Source organism: Oryx dammah, unplaced genomic scaffold, assembly GCF_014754425.2.
Source record: "Oryx dammah isolate SB20612 unplaced genomic scaffold, SCBI_Odam_1.1 HiC_scaffold_27, whole genome shotgun sequence".
Classification (NCBI taxonomy): Eukaryota; Metazoa; Chordata; class Mammalia; order Artiodactyla; family Bovidae; genus Oryx; species Oryx dammah.
In genome coordinates, this window is record NW_024070211.1 from 52,595,774 (window position 1) to 52,614,338 (window position 18,565).

Sequence of the window (18,565 nt, forward strand, 5' to 3'; positions counted from 1 at the left end):
GTGGTCATGTATGGATGTGAGAGATGGACTGTGAAGAAAGCTGAGCGCCCAAGAATTGATGCTTTTGAACTGCGGTGTTGGTCAGGAGATCCAACCAGTCCATTCTGAAGGAGATCAGCCCTGGGATTTCTTTGGAAGGAATGATGCTAAAGCTAAAACTCCAGTACTTTGGCCATCTCATGTGAAGAGTTGACTCATTGGAAAAGACTCTGATGCTGGGAGGGTTTGGGGGCAGGAGGAAAAGGGGACGACAGAGGATGAGATACCTGGATGGCATCACTGACTCAATGGACGTGAATCTGAGTGAACTCCGGGAGTTGGTGATGGACAGGGAGGCCTGGTGTGCTGTGATTCATGGGGTCACAGAGAGTCGGACACTACTGAGTGAATGAACTGAACTCAATGGTTAATTAAGCTATTAATGTATTTATATATAACAAATCCTAGACATACAGACTAAGACAATAAAAAAAATTAAGTTTTTTGTATTGGCACAAAAATAAGTGAAACTCCTCTAAGGTCCAACTACTTCAACTGTTTTGGTGTCATTTGCTTGAAAATGGAATGACATTAAATATTGCCCATAATATGTAAGGATTGTGCAGTTTAGTTATACAAATTGAGTTGTTTCTCATTCCTCCCTATGTATTACCCTTACATCAGCCATAGCATTTTCTTAAGCACATGCACTTTAAATCTAATTCTTTATTTTATGTAGATACTTGTCAAATCAAATTTTCCAATGGTTTCTTGTTTACATATCACTTAGGACTTTGAAGAGAACTTAAAATTTTACAGGCTCCTTAAATTTTGTTTTCTTTTTTATTTTGGTAGTGAAGATAAGCAGCATTACTTACTCCAAAGAGGGTGAGGTGGAATCAACATACACTATGTTAAAAGATTTAAATTTGAGCAACTCGTTAACATGGGGTTGCAGAGTCAGACAAGACTGAGCAACTGAACTGAACTGAACTTATTAACAAATAGTTAAAAAAAAAAAGGGGGATTTGCTGGTCTAATTATTCCTAGAAGTTTTGTTGTTATTGTTGTGTGTGTTTTTGTAGCTAATGTCAAATTTTTTTATAAGCATTGCAATATCTTTGGAAATATGGCAACTGGGTAATATGTGACCATTTCTAATAAATCTTAAATCTGCACTCATAACAGTATATTGATATGGGTATTTTCCAAATCATTTGTTGGAGTATTCTACACAATGCATCCCTCATAAATCATATATATATATATGTTTTTTACCCCTTTGTACTTTATCTTCATTAGGAATGAGGTATACTTCAAATGCTATTCACATTGAAATCATTGAGAATATATCATTTGCTACCAAGCTTATTTGCACAGTTTGATGCTAATATACTTTGTGGCAACAATCACAGATAAGCAAAATAGACGGAATATTCTTTAACTAAGTTAGAAATTTAATTTATAATTTAAATGGTAAACCAAATTGACAATGAAAAATAATTTGTGGAAAATGAAAAGCATTTTAAAGTAAGAAATATATGCTGTTATAAAACACTGTTCTTTTAAAGCAAATATATAGGATAAATTATTTGAAAAAATAAAATTATTATGAGTTATGGTGACCTCAAGCTAATCGTACCTCTGTAAACTCTGATTTTTTTTTTTTTTTTTTTTTGCAATATAAAGGAAACGATGTTGTGGGTAGTAATTTTTTCTATGTTAAAATTCTGTAATTTTTAAAAGTCAGTAGAAGCATTTTTAATATGTTTCCTCAAATTCCACTTAAACACACTTTATTATTAACCTATTACAATAAAATAACATCTGATTTTAATTTTAATTCTACTCATGGATCAGAATTAAATTACTAATGTGTTTTTTCTCTAATGATTTTGAAGTTGTATATTATTTTCTTCTCTGTTTTGTTGTTATGTAAGTAAGTCTTGTCCAACACTTTGCAACTCCATGGACTGTAACACGCCAGCCTCTACTGTCCTGGAGTTTGTTCAGATTTATGTTCATTGAGTCAGTGATGCTATCTAATCATCTCATACTCTGCCACCCCCTTTCTCCTTTTGCTTTCAATCTTTCCTAGCATCAGGATATCTTCCAGTGAGTTGGCTGTGTTCATCAGGTGGCAAAAATATTGGAGCTTCAGCTTCAGCATCAGTCCTTCCAATGAATATTTAGAATTGATTTCCTTAAAATTGACTGGTTTGATATCTCTTGCTGTCCAAGGGACTCTCAAGGGTCTACTCTAGCACCACAGCTCAAAACCATCAATTCTTCAGTGCTTTTCATGTTCTTCATGTTCCCACTCTCACATTCATACATGACTACTGAAAAAACCATAGCTTTGACTAGACGGACTTTTGTCTGCAAAGTGGTATCTCCACTTTTGAATATGCTGTCTAGGTTTGTCTTTGCTTTCTTTCCAAGGAGCAAGATTTTGGAGCCCAAGAAAATAAAATCTGTCAGATTCCACTTTTTCTTCTTTGATTTACCATGAAATGATGGGACCAGATATCGTGATCTTAGTTTTTTGAATGTTGAGTTTTAAGCCAGCTTTTTCACTCTTCTCTTTCACTCTCATCAAGAGGCTCTTTAGTTCTGCTTCACTTTTGCCATTAGAGAGTATAATCTGAATATCTGAGGTTGTTATTTCTCCCAGCAATCTTAACTCCAGTTTGTCATTCATCCAGCTCAGCATTTTGTATGATGTACTTTGCATATGTTAAATAACCAGGGTAACAAAATACAACCTTGTCATACTTCTTTCTCTTTTTTGAACTTGACAGTTGTTCCATGTTCGATTCTGTTTCTTCTTGACCCACATACAGGTTTTTCAGGAGACAGGTAAGGTGGTCTAGTACTCCCATCTCTTGAAGAATTTTTCCACAGTTTGTTGTTATTCACACAGTCAAAACTTTAGTGTAGTCAATTAAGCAGAAGTCAATGATTTTCTGGAATTTCCTTGATTTCTCTATGATCCAGTCAGTGTTATCAATTTGATCTCTGATTCCTCTTCCTTTTCTTAACCCAGCTTGTACATCTGAAAGTTTTCAGCTCACATACTGCTAAAGCCTAGCTTGAAGGATTTTGAGCATAACCTTGTTTAGCATGTGAAAAGAATACAATTGTACAGTAGTTTGAACATTCTTTGACATTGCCCTTCTTTGGGTTTGGAATGAAAACTGACATTTTCCTGTTCTGTGGCCATTACTGAGTTTTCCAAATTTGTAACATATTGAGTGCAGCACTTTAATAGCTTCATCTTTTAGGATTTTGAATAGCTCAGCTGGAATTGTTACCTCCACTAGCTTTGTCCATAGTAATGCTTCCTAAAGCCCACTTGACTTCACACTCCAGGATGTCTGGCTCTAGGTGAATGACCACATCATGGTGGTTAAGACCTTTTTTCTTTATATATATATATAATTCTTCTGTGTATTCTTGCCACCTCTTCTTAAACTCTTCTTTTTCTGTTAGGTCCTTATTCTTTCTATCCTTTATCATGCTCATCTTTGTATGAAATATTCCCTTGATATCTTCAATTTTCTTGCAGAGAACTCTAATCTTTCCCATTCCTCCCCCTCCCTCTGTTTTTTTTTTTTTTTTTTTTTTGCATTGTTTATTTAAGAAGGCCTTCTTATATCTCCTTGCTATTCTCTGGAGTTTTGCATTCAGTTGAGTATAATTTCCCTTTCTCCCTTGCCTTTCAGTTTTCTTCATTACTCCACTATTTTTTCTTATACTTGCATAAATCAGCATATCCTTTCACTCCTGAAAAAATATGGGAATCTTTACATGTTAGTGCTCTGTTATCTCCTTTTAATCATTCATAAGCTAATCATTTGCATATATCATGGATCATTATATACCATTTTTAATATTGTGTTATTTTTTTTACTCAAACTGCCCAAATTATTCAATGTTTATTTAGCTATATCAACTTGTTTATAGTATCTTTACTCTCCTCATTGCAAACAGACACTAAGGTGGTCCACTTGATCCTTCTCTTCAGGTATTCAAATGTTCTCTGCAGGAGTGTCTTACATCTATCTCTTGGGAAATGTCAAAGATGATGGGATGTATGTGACTCTACTTGGTTATGTTATACAAAACTATAATGCCCATATTTTAATGTGATGCACATCATTGCTGGTTTAGAAGAAGCAAGCAACCTTTTAGAAAGCTCCTACAGCCACTGATGGAGGGTCGTTTTGGAGAAACACCAGCAAGAATGTGAGGCCCTCAATTTGACAACATCCACATGAGTTTGGAAAAGAATGTCATATTAGGTGAGCTAACAGATGAGGAACCAGTCCTGGTCAGCACCTTGATTATCTTTTTGAGACTGTGAAACAGAGGACTCAGTTAATCTATGCACAGACTCCTGACTCACAGAAGCTGTGAGATAAAAATTATATTGTTTTGTGCTTCTAAATTTGTGATAACTTCATCATGCAGCAATAGATAATGCACTCTTATCAGTGTTTTTTTTTTAATCAGAAATTATGTCACATCAATTTATAGTATTTCTCTTTATTTAAAATTTACTTCACAGTTCTACTCAGTATGATATTAATATCATTTCTTCCTTTCTGTATCACTTTCTGTGTTTTGTTTATGCATCTCTTGCAAAAGACTCCTTTCTCTTGGTTTTAATTTTCTTCTCACTGAGACACATTCCTTATTAGTTATTTGATTGGGATTTTATTTGTAATCTTTTATATTTATCTAGTGGGGTTTCTTGTATGGCTCAGCAGTAAAGAATCTGCCTACAATGCAGGAGGCATAGAAGATATGGTTTTGATCTCTAGGTCGGGAAGATACCCTGGAGAAGGAAACAGCAACCCATGCTAATATTCTTGCCTGAAAAATCCCATAGTGGAGCCTGGTGGACAGTAGTACAGAGGCTTGCAAAGAGTAAGACATGACTCAGTAACTGAACATGAATATTTATCTAATAGTGTTCACGTTTTATCCCCATTCTTAAATAATAGCTTAAGTGGTTATTAAAATGATAAGTTAATAGGTATTTCCCCTCAGTACTTGAAGATATTATTTTATTGCTTCTAGCCTATCATTACTTATAATAAGATTTCTGTAAATTATTTTTTTGTATAGATAGAATAAATCTTCTATATGCTTTCTTTTTTAAAGACAAGTATTGAGATTGAGTGATAATTTTCATACAGTAAATTATTATAATTAAATTTTAGAGCATAAATCAATGAACTTTGAAACATATATAGTTATGGAAACACCATCACAATCAACATGGAGAATGTGTCTATTAATCCAAAAATGTTTTCATGTCCATTGAAGTCAAGTTTCCCTTTCCTTCACCCACCTCAAGGATTATTTGACTTTTGGTTCCTTTATTTTGGCTTTTCTCATATGACATACAAACAGAATCACTATACATCTTATTTGTGTGGCTTCTTTCACTTAGCAGAAAATTTTTGAAATTCATTTACACTGGTGCAAATATCAATAGATCATTTATTTTTACTTACCAGTAGTATTTCAGTTGCATGGAAAAGTCACTGTATGTTTATTTATCCCCTGGATAATGGACATTTGATTTGTTTTAGCCACTGACAAACATAAATAAACTTGCTGTAAACATTACTCACCTAAGAGTCTTTGTGTAGATATATTTTTATATTTCATGGGTAAAATATATTTATATATATTTAATATATATTTTAGTGGGTCTTTTGATAACTGTGTGTTTAACTAGATAACTATCAATGCTTCAAAATATTTTTCAAGGGGCTTTATCATTTTGCATCCTCTCTAATATACAAGAACTCTTCTCTGAATTCTTTCTAGCACTTGATTAACAGATTATGTGTATGAGTGTGTATGTATGTGTGTGTGTGTGTGTGTGTGTGTGTGTGTGTGTGTATGTATGTATTGCCCTTCAGTAGGTATAGAGTGCAAACCTATTGTGGTTTCAGTTTGCATTTCCTTAAGAATTAATGATTTTGAGCACATTTCGTGAACTTATTTGCTAACAGTGTAGTTTCTGTTATAATGTGCCCTTTTAGATCTTTTATCCTTTATTTAATTGTGCTGTTTGTCTTTTATTGTTCAGTTGTAAAAGTGCTTTGTATATTCTAAATACAACCTTTTTATCATATAAGTGTTTTGCAAATATTGCTTCCAGTCTATGGTTTATCTTTTCATTTTCTTAGAAGTGTTTTATAAAGAGAATATTTTAGTTTTAATGAAGTTCAATTTATCATCCTTTTTCTTTTATGGTTTGTGCATTTTGTGTCCTATCTAGGAAACCTTTGCTTAATAGGCCACAAAATTTTATCCTATACTTTCTTCTAGTTAGTTTTATAGTTGTAACTCATGAATTTAGGTTTATGTTCCATTTCAAGTTAATTTCTGTTTGTGATGTGAAGTAAAAGATAAAGTGTTTTTGTTTTTTTCACTGTATAAATGCCCATTTGTTTAAGCACCACTTAGACTATCTTCTTCACTGAATTACTTTGGCATTTTCATAAAAAATAAATTTGGATATATATAAATGTATGCATATGTGTGCTAATTTCTAGATTTATTCTATTGACTTATTATACATCTATCTTTATTTTAATTGTAAGCTGTGTTGCTTGTTGTGAATTTATAGTCATATTTGTAATTAGGTAGTACAAATTTTCTAGCTTTGTTCTTCTTTGTCAAAATTAATTGTCTACTTTGGAAATCTGCAAAAGAATCTAATTTGAATTCTAAGCACAAGCTTCCCAAATCCCTAACTGACTGTCTGTGTATACTTGTTTTCCTTGAATCACATATTCGAAGATTTTATTAAAATATATAAAGAATTTGTGTAGTGAGCAAAGCTAGAAGTAGAATTGTGTACCTCTCCATTCTCTGCTTCCATCAAGTAAAGAGTACTTCAGCCAACTTTGATGAAATAAATGAGTATCAACACAAAACCATTTAACTATTCTCATGAGAAGTTTTATAGAAAAACTAAATAGAATCTTAGAATTCAAAGTGGCCTGAACTCATCTACTCCAGTTTTTACTTAATGTAGAAGTTCCCTCTTTGATATTTTAATAGATGATTTGGGAATTTGCTTTGAACATTTAATATTTTGTAACATTTGTTGTTCTATCACTAAGTCCTATCCAACTTTCTGTGACCCATGGACTGCAGCACACCAAGCTTCCTTGTCCTTCACTATCTCCTGGGGTTTGCTCAAACTCACATCCATTGAGTCAGTGATGTCATCTCACTATTTCATCCTTTGTAGCCCACTTCTCCTCCTGCCCTCAATCTTTCCCAGCATCAGAGACTTTTCCAATGAGCAGCTTTTTGCATCAGGTGGCCAAAGTATTTTGTAACAATGATTCCTCCATTTAAGTCAGCTCTAATTATAGAAAAGCTCTAACTCTCACTTCCCTGGTGGCTCAGAGGGTAGAGTGTCTGCTTGCAGTGTGGGAGACCTGGGTTCAATCCCTGGGTTGGGAAGATCCCCTGGAGAAGGAAATGGCAACCCACTCCAGTACTCTTGCCTGGAAAATCCCATAGACAGAGAAGCCTGGTGGGCTACAGTCCATGAGCTTGCAGAGTCGGACACGACTGAGCAACTTCACTTTAATCCTTTTATTTTAGTTAGAAAACTGCTTTCCTGAAATTTTCAACTTGTATCACTGTATGGAACAACTCTAATAATCCTTTTCCTGAATGACAGCTCTTAAAATATTTGAAAGCAGCTATTACATCTCCAGTAAGCTCCTTTTCAACCTCCTACAACTTTATTATATTTATTTGTTTGCTAACTTTCCCTATTCCTACTCCATCTTTTCTGCATGTGCTCCAATTTGCTCAAATGAAACACTCAGAAGTGAACTCCAGCTGGAGTCAGATCAATGCAAAGTGCTTCTAAGAGTGGTGAAAAAACCTCATTTCTTCATTGGAATTGGATAGATTATTCAGAAAATGAGACTAACAAAATAAAAGCACCCTTAAGAGAAAGCATTTCTCAGAGCAACTCTGCAACTTCTCTGTGTTGTAAACTTGGACTATTATTTGTAACATTTTGAGGTATTTGAATTTGATCACAGTTTATTAATCATATTATTTTACTGATTCTCTGTAGCAATATACCTTATAAAGCACATACACTCCAGTGCTCATAGCAGCATTGTTTACAATAGCCAAGCTATGAAAGCAACCTATCAAAGGACAGATAAATAAAGAAGATGTGGTGTGTATGTATAAATGTGTGCTCTCACTCAGCTGTGTCTGACTGTAGCGCACCAGGCTCCTCTGTCCATGGAATTTTCCAGGCAAGAATACTGGAGTAGGTTGCCATTTCCTCCTCCAGGGGATCTTCACCATCCAGGGATTGAGCTAATATCTCTTGCATTGGCAGGTGAATTCTTTACCACTGTGCTACCTGGGAAGCCCCATTTATGTATATATATATATAAATTAAATATAAATATACAAATATATAATAAAATATATAAATATAAAATATATAAAATAAAATATAAATACATAAATAATGAATATATAAATATATATAAAATCATATGCACAATGGAATATTAGTCACCCATATTCCATAAAAATCTATATTCCATATAAAGAATACAGTCTTACCATTTGGGACAACTTGGATGGACCTTGAGGGCATTATGCTAAGTAAAATAACCCATATGGGAAAAGAAAAATACCATATGATTTCACTCATATGTAGGCTATAAAAAAAAAAAAAATAAGTGAACAAACCAAACAAAAGGAAACATGTACATCCAGAGTACAAAGTAGCAGTTACAAGAAAGGAAGAGGTGGGTATGGTGGGAAGAATGGGTAAAGCAGAACTGTATAGTGAAAGATGGAAACTAACTTTTTGCTGGTGAGCATATTGTATACAAAAGTAGAAATTAATGTTGTACACATGAAACTTATATAATGTTATAAACCAAAATACCTCAATAAAAAATAACTTAAAAAACAAGCAAATACTGGAACATAAATTCTCAGGATGGAGAATACACTGATGGGCAGGGGGATCTGAGAAGAGAGGGAACATAGGATCTCTGGGGCTCTGGAAGGTGGAAAACTCCCAGCATGTTGAATAAAGTAGTATAGTAATAGGTGGTTGCATGGAGGTCCTAAGGAGACGGTCCTGAGATAAATTCAAAGCATCTCCTTTGATCTGTCTGATTGAACCCAGGTTGCAAATGTGAAAGATGCCTCAGATCTTAGTATATATCAAGCAGTCAAAGATGAGTCACCTCTCCCTCATGCTTATAAGAGCCTGAAATGTATATATACTCATGGAGCAGGAATGAAATACCTATTGCAGTCTTCATTAATACATTTTAAATTTGAATCTAAGTGAATAGCTTGGATTTGGTTAAGTTTTAACCATCTGGCAATATTGGGGTTCATGAAATAAATGTATCCTGTTAGAGGAAAATGAAGTTATCATAGAAAACTTGAGTTAATAGCTTCTGAAATTTGTCACAGCAAATAATAAGCTAGATTTAAAAAGAATTACAGCATGAACATACTGTCCTTGACAAGACTTAGCTAAATCCTTTTCACTACTCAGAAATGGGAAGTCTCTCTATGTTCTTAGAAAAACACTTAGGAAAACATCAAATAAATAGCCCTTCACAAGAAGATATGCTCTTTCTTTATTAAACCCACAGTCCTAAGCAGAAACTGAGAAATTCATTTAAAAATATTCTGAACTGCTTAAAATACAATCCTGTATTTCTTCATATTGACATTTCAAACTGTTAAGCTTAGACTTTTCCAAAGTTAAAGTAATCAACTGCTTGTTTCTTCTGTTTATAACCATGTACACACTTGCACTAACTAATAACCTTTTTGTTGGAATGAAAGATTAAACACTCATTTAGTTTAACTTAGGTTCCATTTGTTTTCAATTAAGAAGAGAAAATCCTTTCAAGAACAATAGGTTATTTATATTTATGGTGCTTCATTTATAAAACCAAATAACGTTTTGGTGTTTATAGTCATGAATGTTATTGAAATTAAATCGTATTAAATGAATGAGTTCAGTAAAAAATGAAAATAATTTAAGAGGTAAAAAATTAATTTAGATGATGTTATGACAATCCACTCAAGTATTCTTGCCTGGAAAATCCCATGGATAGAGGAGGCTCGCAGGCTACATTCCATGGGGTAGCAAGAGTCAGACACGACTTAGCGACTAAACCACCACCATCATTATCCTATAGTTATAATCTAAAGTTGGAAGCAGTTAAGAGTTTAAAAATATTGTAGGGAATTAGCTTCTTTTATTTAATTCATATTAGGCAAGTATCTTTGTTAAATTCTATGTCATCCTCTATAGCACACACACACACACACACACACACACAGATTAATAGCTGTAAATCTACCAAAACTTTATTTTTCTGCCAGAGATTGCCACTGACAAATAATATTTCAAACTATGCATATAAACCTAAAGTGCTTTAAAAATGAGTGATAGGCAGAATGATTCATACACACACACACACACACACACAACTCCCAACTCCCACCCTCCCCATCAGGATGTGGATATTCCAATCGTTGAAACCAGAAATTGACTGCGTTACTTTAAATGATAAAAGAGACTTTGCACATGCAATAAAGGTTAAGCACCTTGAGATAAAAAGATTATCCTGGAGTATCTGGGTGGACTCACTCTAATCATGAGTCTTTTAAGGCAAGGAACTTTCTTGGGTGTAGTCAGAAAAAGATGGGACCAAAGAAAGAAAAGTTAGAGATTCAACTTTATCAGCCTTAAAGATGGAGGAAGGGAGCTACAAGCCAAGAAATCTATGCTGCTGCTGTAGCTGCTGCTGTGTCGCTTCAGTAGAGTCCGACTCTGTGCAACCCCATAGACAGCTGTCCACCAGGCTCCCTGATCCCTGGGATTCTCCAGGCAAGACCACTGGAGTGGGTTGCCAATTCCTTCTCCAATGCATGAAAGTGAAAAGAGTCGTGTCCAACTCTTAGTGACCCCACGGACTGCCGTCTACCAGGCTCCTCTGTCCACAGGATTTTCCAGGCAAGAGTACTGCAGTGGGTTGCCATTGCCTTCTCCATAAGAAATGCATACAGCCTCTAGAAACTGAAAAAGACAAGGAAATGGATTATTCCCCAGAGCCTAGTAACACTTCAGTTTTAGTCCAGTGAGACCTTTATCAGACTTATGACATATAGAACTGTAACATATAATTGTGTTGTTTTAAGCCACTAAATTCATGGTCATTTGTTATAGCAGCAATAGAAAACTAATACAAGATACCATATTTCCAGTAGAAATCTCATTTTTAAAATTGGGACAAACTTTATAGGATCTTTAATCATTTGCATGCTCCTTGGATGAAAAGCTATGACCAACCTAGACAGAATATTAAAAGGCAGAGACGTTAATTTGCCAACAAAGGTCTGTCTAGTCAAAGCTACGGTTTTTCCAGGAGTCATGTATGGATGTGAGAGTTGGACTATAAAGAAAGCTGAATGCCAAAGAAATGCTGCTTTTGAACTGTGGTGTTGGAGAAGACTCTTGAGAGTCCCTTGGGCTGCCAGGAGATCCAACCAGTCCATTCTAAAGGAAATCAGTCCTGAATGTCCATTGGAAGGATTGATGCTGAAGCTGAAGCTCTAATACTTTGGCCACCTGATATGAAGAACTGACTCACTGGAAAAGACCCTGATGCTGGGAAAGATCGAAGGTGGGAGTAGAAGGGGATGACAGAGGATGAGATGGTTGGATGGCATCACCAACATTATAGACATGAGTTTGAGTAAACTCCAGGAGTTGGTGATGGACAGGGAAGCATGACATGCTGCAGTGCATGGGGTTCCAAAGAGTCGGACACCATTGAGTGACTGAACTGGACTGAACTATTTGCACTATTCTGATGGAACTTTTTTAAGTGAGAGAAGAAAGCTATACTAGTTTTCACAAACTAGTACATTTTTCTTGTGTTTTAGAAAATCAAATATTTATGTATTCAGCACAAATATTCATTAACATTGATAATCAAAACTCCTCAAACTACCATATTTAGCATGCCATGCACACTATTATATTTCCCTGTGAGAAGATTCGACATATACAGTCCTAATCTAAATCAAATGCCCCTAGGAGACTGATCTCTTTTAAACAGAAAATTTCTCAGGAGATTGAAAAATGCAATTTTAATTATAGAATCTTAATTTTCTCTCAAAATATGGCAATTTCAGGCTCATGGATTCCAACTTTGGCAATTAACAAATGCATAGAAAGGGAAAAGGGGTTACTAATGTTCTTTCTTTTGTATAAAAAGACTTCAATAGCATCTAAAATATCACTTTTGTTTAAGTCTTTACTCTCTCTACATTTTGAATTTGGGATTGTGAATAAACTCATATTCCTGAAAACTCATTGCAAAAATAATATTATTTAAAGGAGTCTTTCATAAACTTCACTCAAATTTTAGTTGCATAAGTTAAGTCAGTGAATAAACACTGTCAAGGCAGAGATGAATTGAAGATTACAATTGGGTCTGCTATTTTAAAATCAGTAACTTAAATGCATATGGATAAAAATCTTACACATGATCCAAAAGTAACTGCCACTGATACAATTAATCTGATATAGGCATGTAGAAAGTACAATATTTGTAAAAATACTAATTGTTTAACATCACTAAGGACAGGTTTTCACAACATTGAAGTACCAAATTTTTTTTAAAAACCTACTTTAGTATTAGGCAAACATTATAAAAATTAAACTTTAAGTCATTTTCATGAAGTGTTCAAACCATGGAAATTTATGATTCAAAGTCATGTAACTAACTGAGATTTAAAGAAAATGTGAAAAACATATGTCTGTCAATGTATATCTGTATTCATACATTGATATATATAAGTATATAAATAAACAGTTTCAGATATGTTGATATAGATATATAGCTTATAATCACAAAATGCTGGAATTGATACATGTGCTGTCTTTCTTAAATATCATCCATCTTCTTTAATTTTGTTTTCCATTTTTATATAGAAAATAATTTTATTACATGATCTTTAATTAATACTAAGATATTTATGAATAACTTATTAAAAATACTCTCCTACATTTTTCATCAATTGATAATTTTGATGAGAGTGCATAATAAATACTTGTATCTCTAAAATATACAAAATGACTTTTTAAATAACATATTTGGCTTTTTAAAATCAAGATCTCCCCCATTTTACTCTGTTTCTGTGCATTTTACCCATGACATATATAATTATAAAGGAGAGTGTTCAGTCACTAAGTCATGTCCAACTCTTTGTGATCCCATGGACTGTAGCATGCCAGGCTCCTCTGTCCTCCACTATCTCCTGGAGTTTGCTCAAATTCATATCCATTGAGTTGGTGATGCCATCCAACCATCTCATCCTCTGTTGCCCCCTTCTCCTCCTTCCCTCAGTCTTTCCCAGCATCAGGGCCTTTTCCATTGAGTTGGCTCTTCACATCAGGTGGCCAAATTATTGTAGCTTCTTCTTCAGCATCAGTCCTCCCAGTGAATATTCAGGACTGATTTCCTTTAAGATGGACTGGTTTGATCCCCTTGGTGTTTAAGGGACTCTCAGGAGTCTTCAACAGTCCACGATTTGAAAGCATCAGTTCTTCATCACTCAGCCTTCCTTATGGTCCACTCTCTCATCTGTACATGACTAATGGAAAAGCCATAGCTTTGACTATATGGGCCGTTCTCAGAAAACTGATGTCTCTGCTTTTAAAATGCTGTCTAGGTTTGTCATAGCTTTCCTTGCAAGGAACAAATTTCTTTTAATTTATTGGCTACAGTCACCATGCACAGTAATTTTGGAGTCCAAGAAAATAAAATCTGTCATGCCATATTAGGTTTTTTTTTTTTTTAATGTTGTGTTTTTAGCGAGCTTTTTCACTCTCCTCTTTCACGCTCGCCAAAGAGTCTTTAATTTTCTTCATTTTCTGCCATTAGAGTGGTATCATCTGCATATTTGAGGTTGCTGACATTTCTTCTGGCAATCTTGAACGTAGGTTGAGATAAGCAAGTAACAATCTATAGCCTTGTTGTACTTTGAGCTCTTTTTCACAGTTTTTTCCAGTCAGTTGTTCCGGGTTTTGTTCTAACTGTTGCTTCTTGACCTGCATACGGGTTTCTCAGGAGACAGGTAAGGTAGTCTGGTACTTCAATCTCTAAGAATTTTCTGTGGTTTGTTGTGATCCGTACAAAGGTTTTAGTGTAGTCAGTGAAGCAGAAGTGGATGTTTTACTGGAACTCTCTTGCTTTCTCCATGAGCCAACAAATGTTGGCTGTTTGGTTCCTTTGCCTGTTCTAAACTCAGCTTGCACATCTGGAAGTTCTTGGTTTACATGCTGCTGAAGCGTAGCTTGAAGGATTTTGAGCATAACCTTGCTTGTGAAATGAGCACAATTGTATGGTAGATTGAAAATTCCGTGTCATTGCCTTTCTTTGGGACTGGAATGAAAACTGGTCTTTTCCAATGTGGCCACTGTCTGGTTTTCCAAATTCACTGGCTTATTTAATGCAGTACATTAACAGCATCATCTTTTAGGATTTTAAATAGCTCAGCTGGAATTCTGTCACTTCCACTATCTTTGTTTGCAGTAATGTTTCCTAAAACCCACTTGACTTCACACTCCAGGATATCTGGCTCTAGGAGAGTGACCACACCATCATGATTATCTTGGTCATTAAGACTTTTTTGTATAGTTCGGACTTCCCTGGTGGCTCAGACGGTAAAGCGTCTGTCTACAATGTGGGAGACCTGGGTTTGATCCCTGAGTCAGGAAGATCCCCTGGAGAAGGAAATGACAATCCACTCCAGTACTCTTGCTCGGAAAATCCCATGGACAGAGGAGCCTGATAGGCTACAGTCCATGGGATCACAAAGAGTCGGACACGACTGAGCGACTTCACTTTTACTTTCTGTGTATTCTTGTCATCTCTTCTTAATCTCTTCTTCTGTTAGGTCCTTACTGTTTTCTGTCCTTTATTGTTCCCATCTTTGCATGAAATATTCTCTTGATAGCTCCAGTTTTCTTGTAGAAATCTCTAGTCTTTCTCATTCTATTGTTTTTCTTTTTTTGTGACTTATTTATTGTTCATTTAAGAAGGCCTTCTTTTCTCTTCTTTATATTCTCTGGAGCTCTGCATTCAGTTAGGTATATTTTTCTTTTTGCCCCTTGCTTTTCACTTCTCTTCTTTCCTAAGTTATTTGTAAAGCCTCTTCAGGCAATCACTTTGCCTTTTTGCATTTCTTTTTCTTTGGGAAGGTTTTGGTCAGCTCTTCCCTTACAATGTTATGAATCTCTTTCCATAGTTCTTCAGGTACTCTGTCTACCAGATCCAATCCTTTGAATCTCTTTGTCTTCTTTACTATATAATCATAAGGAATTTGGATTAGGTTATACCTGAATCAGTCCAGTTCAGTCGCTCAGTCGTGTCCGACTCTTTGTGATCCCATGAATCGCAGCACACCAGGCCTCCCTGTACATCCCCAACTCCCGGAGTTCACTCAGACTCACATCCATCGAGTCATTGATGCCATCCAGCCATCTCTTCCTCTGTCGTCCCCTTCTCCTCCTGCCCCTAATCCCTCCCAGCATCAGAGTCATTTCCAATGAGTCAACTCTTCATATGAGGTGGCCAAAGTACTGGGGTTTCAGCTTTAGCATCATTCCTTCCAAAGAAATTCCTGGGTTGATCTCCTTCAAAATGGACTGGTTGGATCTCCTTGCAGTCCAAGGGACTCTCAAGAGTCTTCTCCAACACCACAGTTCAAAAGCATCAATTCTTCAGCACTCAGCCTTCTTCACAGTCCAACTCTCACATCCATACATGACCACAGGAAAAACCATAGCCTTGACTAGACGGATCTTAGTCAGCAAATTAATGTCTCTGCTTTTGAATATATTATCTAGGTTAGTCTAGTGGTTTTCCCTACTTTTTTGTTTGTTTGTTTGTTTTCTTTTCCTTTTCAATTGTTTTATTTTATTTTTTACTTTTTTTAAATTAATTTTTTTTTTAAATTTTACTTTAAATACTGTATTGGTTTTGCCATACATTGTCACGTATCCACCATGGGTGTACATGAGTTCCCAATCCTGAACCCCCCTCCTACCTCCCTCCCCATATCATCTCTCTCGGTCATCCCAGTGCACCAGCCCCAAGCATCCAGTATCATGCATCAAACCTGGACTGGCGATTCGTTTCTTACATGATAGTATACATGTTTCAATGCCATTCTCCCAAATCATCCCACCCTCTCCCTCTGAATTTGGCAATAAGGAGTTCATGATCTGAGCCACAGTCAGCTCCTGGTCTTGTTTTTGCTGACTGTATAAAGTGTCTCCATCTTTGGCTGCAATGAATATAATCAATCTGATTTCAATATTGACCATCTGGTGATGTCCAGGTGTACAGTCTTCTCTTGTGTTGCTGAAGAGGGTGTTTGCTATGACCAGTGCATTCTCTTGGCAAAACTCTCTTAGACTTTGTCCTGTTTCATTCTGTACTCCAAAGCCAAACTTGCCTGTTACTCCAGGTATCTCCTGGCTTCCCACTTTTGTATTCCATTCCCCGGTGAGGAATAATTTTTTTTTTTTTTGATGTTAGTTCTAGAAACTGTTGTAGGTCTTCACAGAGCTGTTCAATTTCAGCTTCTTCAGAGTCAGTATTTGGGGCATAGAGTAGGATAATTGGATGTTGAATGGTTCGCTTTGGAAAGGAGACCAGATCATTCTGTTATTTTGGGGGTTACACCCAAGTACTGCATTTTGGACTCTCTTGTTGACTATGAGGGCTAATTCATTTCTTTTAAGAGATCCTTCAAAGTAGTAGATATAATGGTCATCGGAATTAAATATGCCCATTCTCATCCATTTTAGTTCACTGATTACTAAGATGTCACAGAGAAGGCAATGGCAACCCACTTCCAGTACTCTTGCCTGGCAAATCCCATGGACAGAGGAGCCTGGTAGGCTGCAGTCCATGGGGTCACTAGGAGTCAGACATGACTGAGCGACTTCACTTTCACTTTTCACTTTCATGCACTGGAGAAGGAAATGGCAACCCACTCCAGTGTTCTTGCCTGGAGAATCCCAGGGACGGGAGAGCCTGGTGGGCTGCTGTCTATGGAGTCACACAGTCGGACATGACTGGAGCAACTTAGCAGCAGCAGCAGCAGCAAGATGTCAATATTCAATCTTGCCATCTCCTGCTTGACCATATCCAATTTACCTTGATTCATGGACCTAATATTCCAGATTCCTATGCAATAATGTTCTTTATAGCATCAGACTTTACTTTTACTACCATACACATCCTCAACTAAGGATTGTTTCTGGTTCAGTTCAGCCTCTTCACTTTTTCTGAAGCAATTAGTAACTTTCCTCTATCCTTTCACAATAGTTGTATTGACATCTTCCAACCTGGGGGACCCACCTTCTGGTGCCATATCTTTTAGCCTTTTTGTACTGTTCATGGGGTTTCCCAGACAAGAATACTGGAGTGTGTTTGCCTTTTTCTCCTCCAGTGGGCCGTGTTTTGTCAGAAATCTTCACTATTTTGTCCTGTCCATCTTGACTGGCTCTGCATGACATGGCTCATGGCTTCACTGAGTTATGCGATCCCCTTTGGTATGACAAGGCTGTAATCCATGAAGGGGATTAAGAGGAATAAATGACATTTAAAGTAGAGATCAAATGGCCCAAAGATGAGAAGGAGATATATCACATGACATGTCAATCCCAGTTTTGCCTACCCATACATCCTTCCTACCCTTACTGAGTCCCTCCCATGATAGTCACCTAAATCATGAAGCCAGTCAGTCTATGTATTTATGTATTCTACTCCTAATTAACCCTATACCCTTAAAAAAGTTGAGAAAGCTTAACATATTGATAACAAATTTTTTATCCTAGCTCAGTGCCTTCCAGAATGAAATGTGGGAAGGGCAACCCAAGAGGCACCGATAAAGTGAGATTAAATATTAGATTTTACTTATATTTGCATTCTTTTTTACTATTTTAAAATTTGCATGTGTTATATATGTGTATATATATATGTTTTATATATAATTTAAATATTGTAAGAATAAATAAGAATGATATATTTTCCTTAAAACTTTGGCTGATAGAAGTCTACGATCAATAAATTTGGAAGAAATTGCCCTGATGGAGTGTCATGGGGAGAGTGTCTGTCTCTATTAATTAATTAATTGCTGACACAGTGTTCTCAGAAGTGGATTCTGACTTCTGTTCTCCTTATCTAAATTCACCTTATACCTACAGCTGCTCTAAACTTAACCCAAAATACCCAGTTCTATCCTGATTCTTCTGAGATTCCTTAAACTAGGGTTGGTATTTTTAAAAAATCAAAAGAGCCAAGTAATGTCTTACTGGCCGTATGCTTAATATCATAACTGCTCAGCTTTGTAGACTCTGGTACTGCAATGTTAAAACAGCTATAGACAACATACCAATGAATGGACACGGCTGTGACCCAGTAATACTTTATTCACACAAACA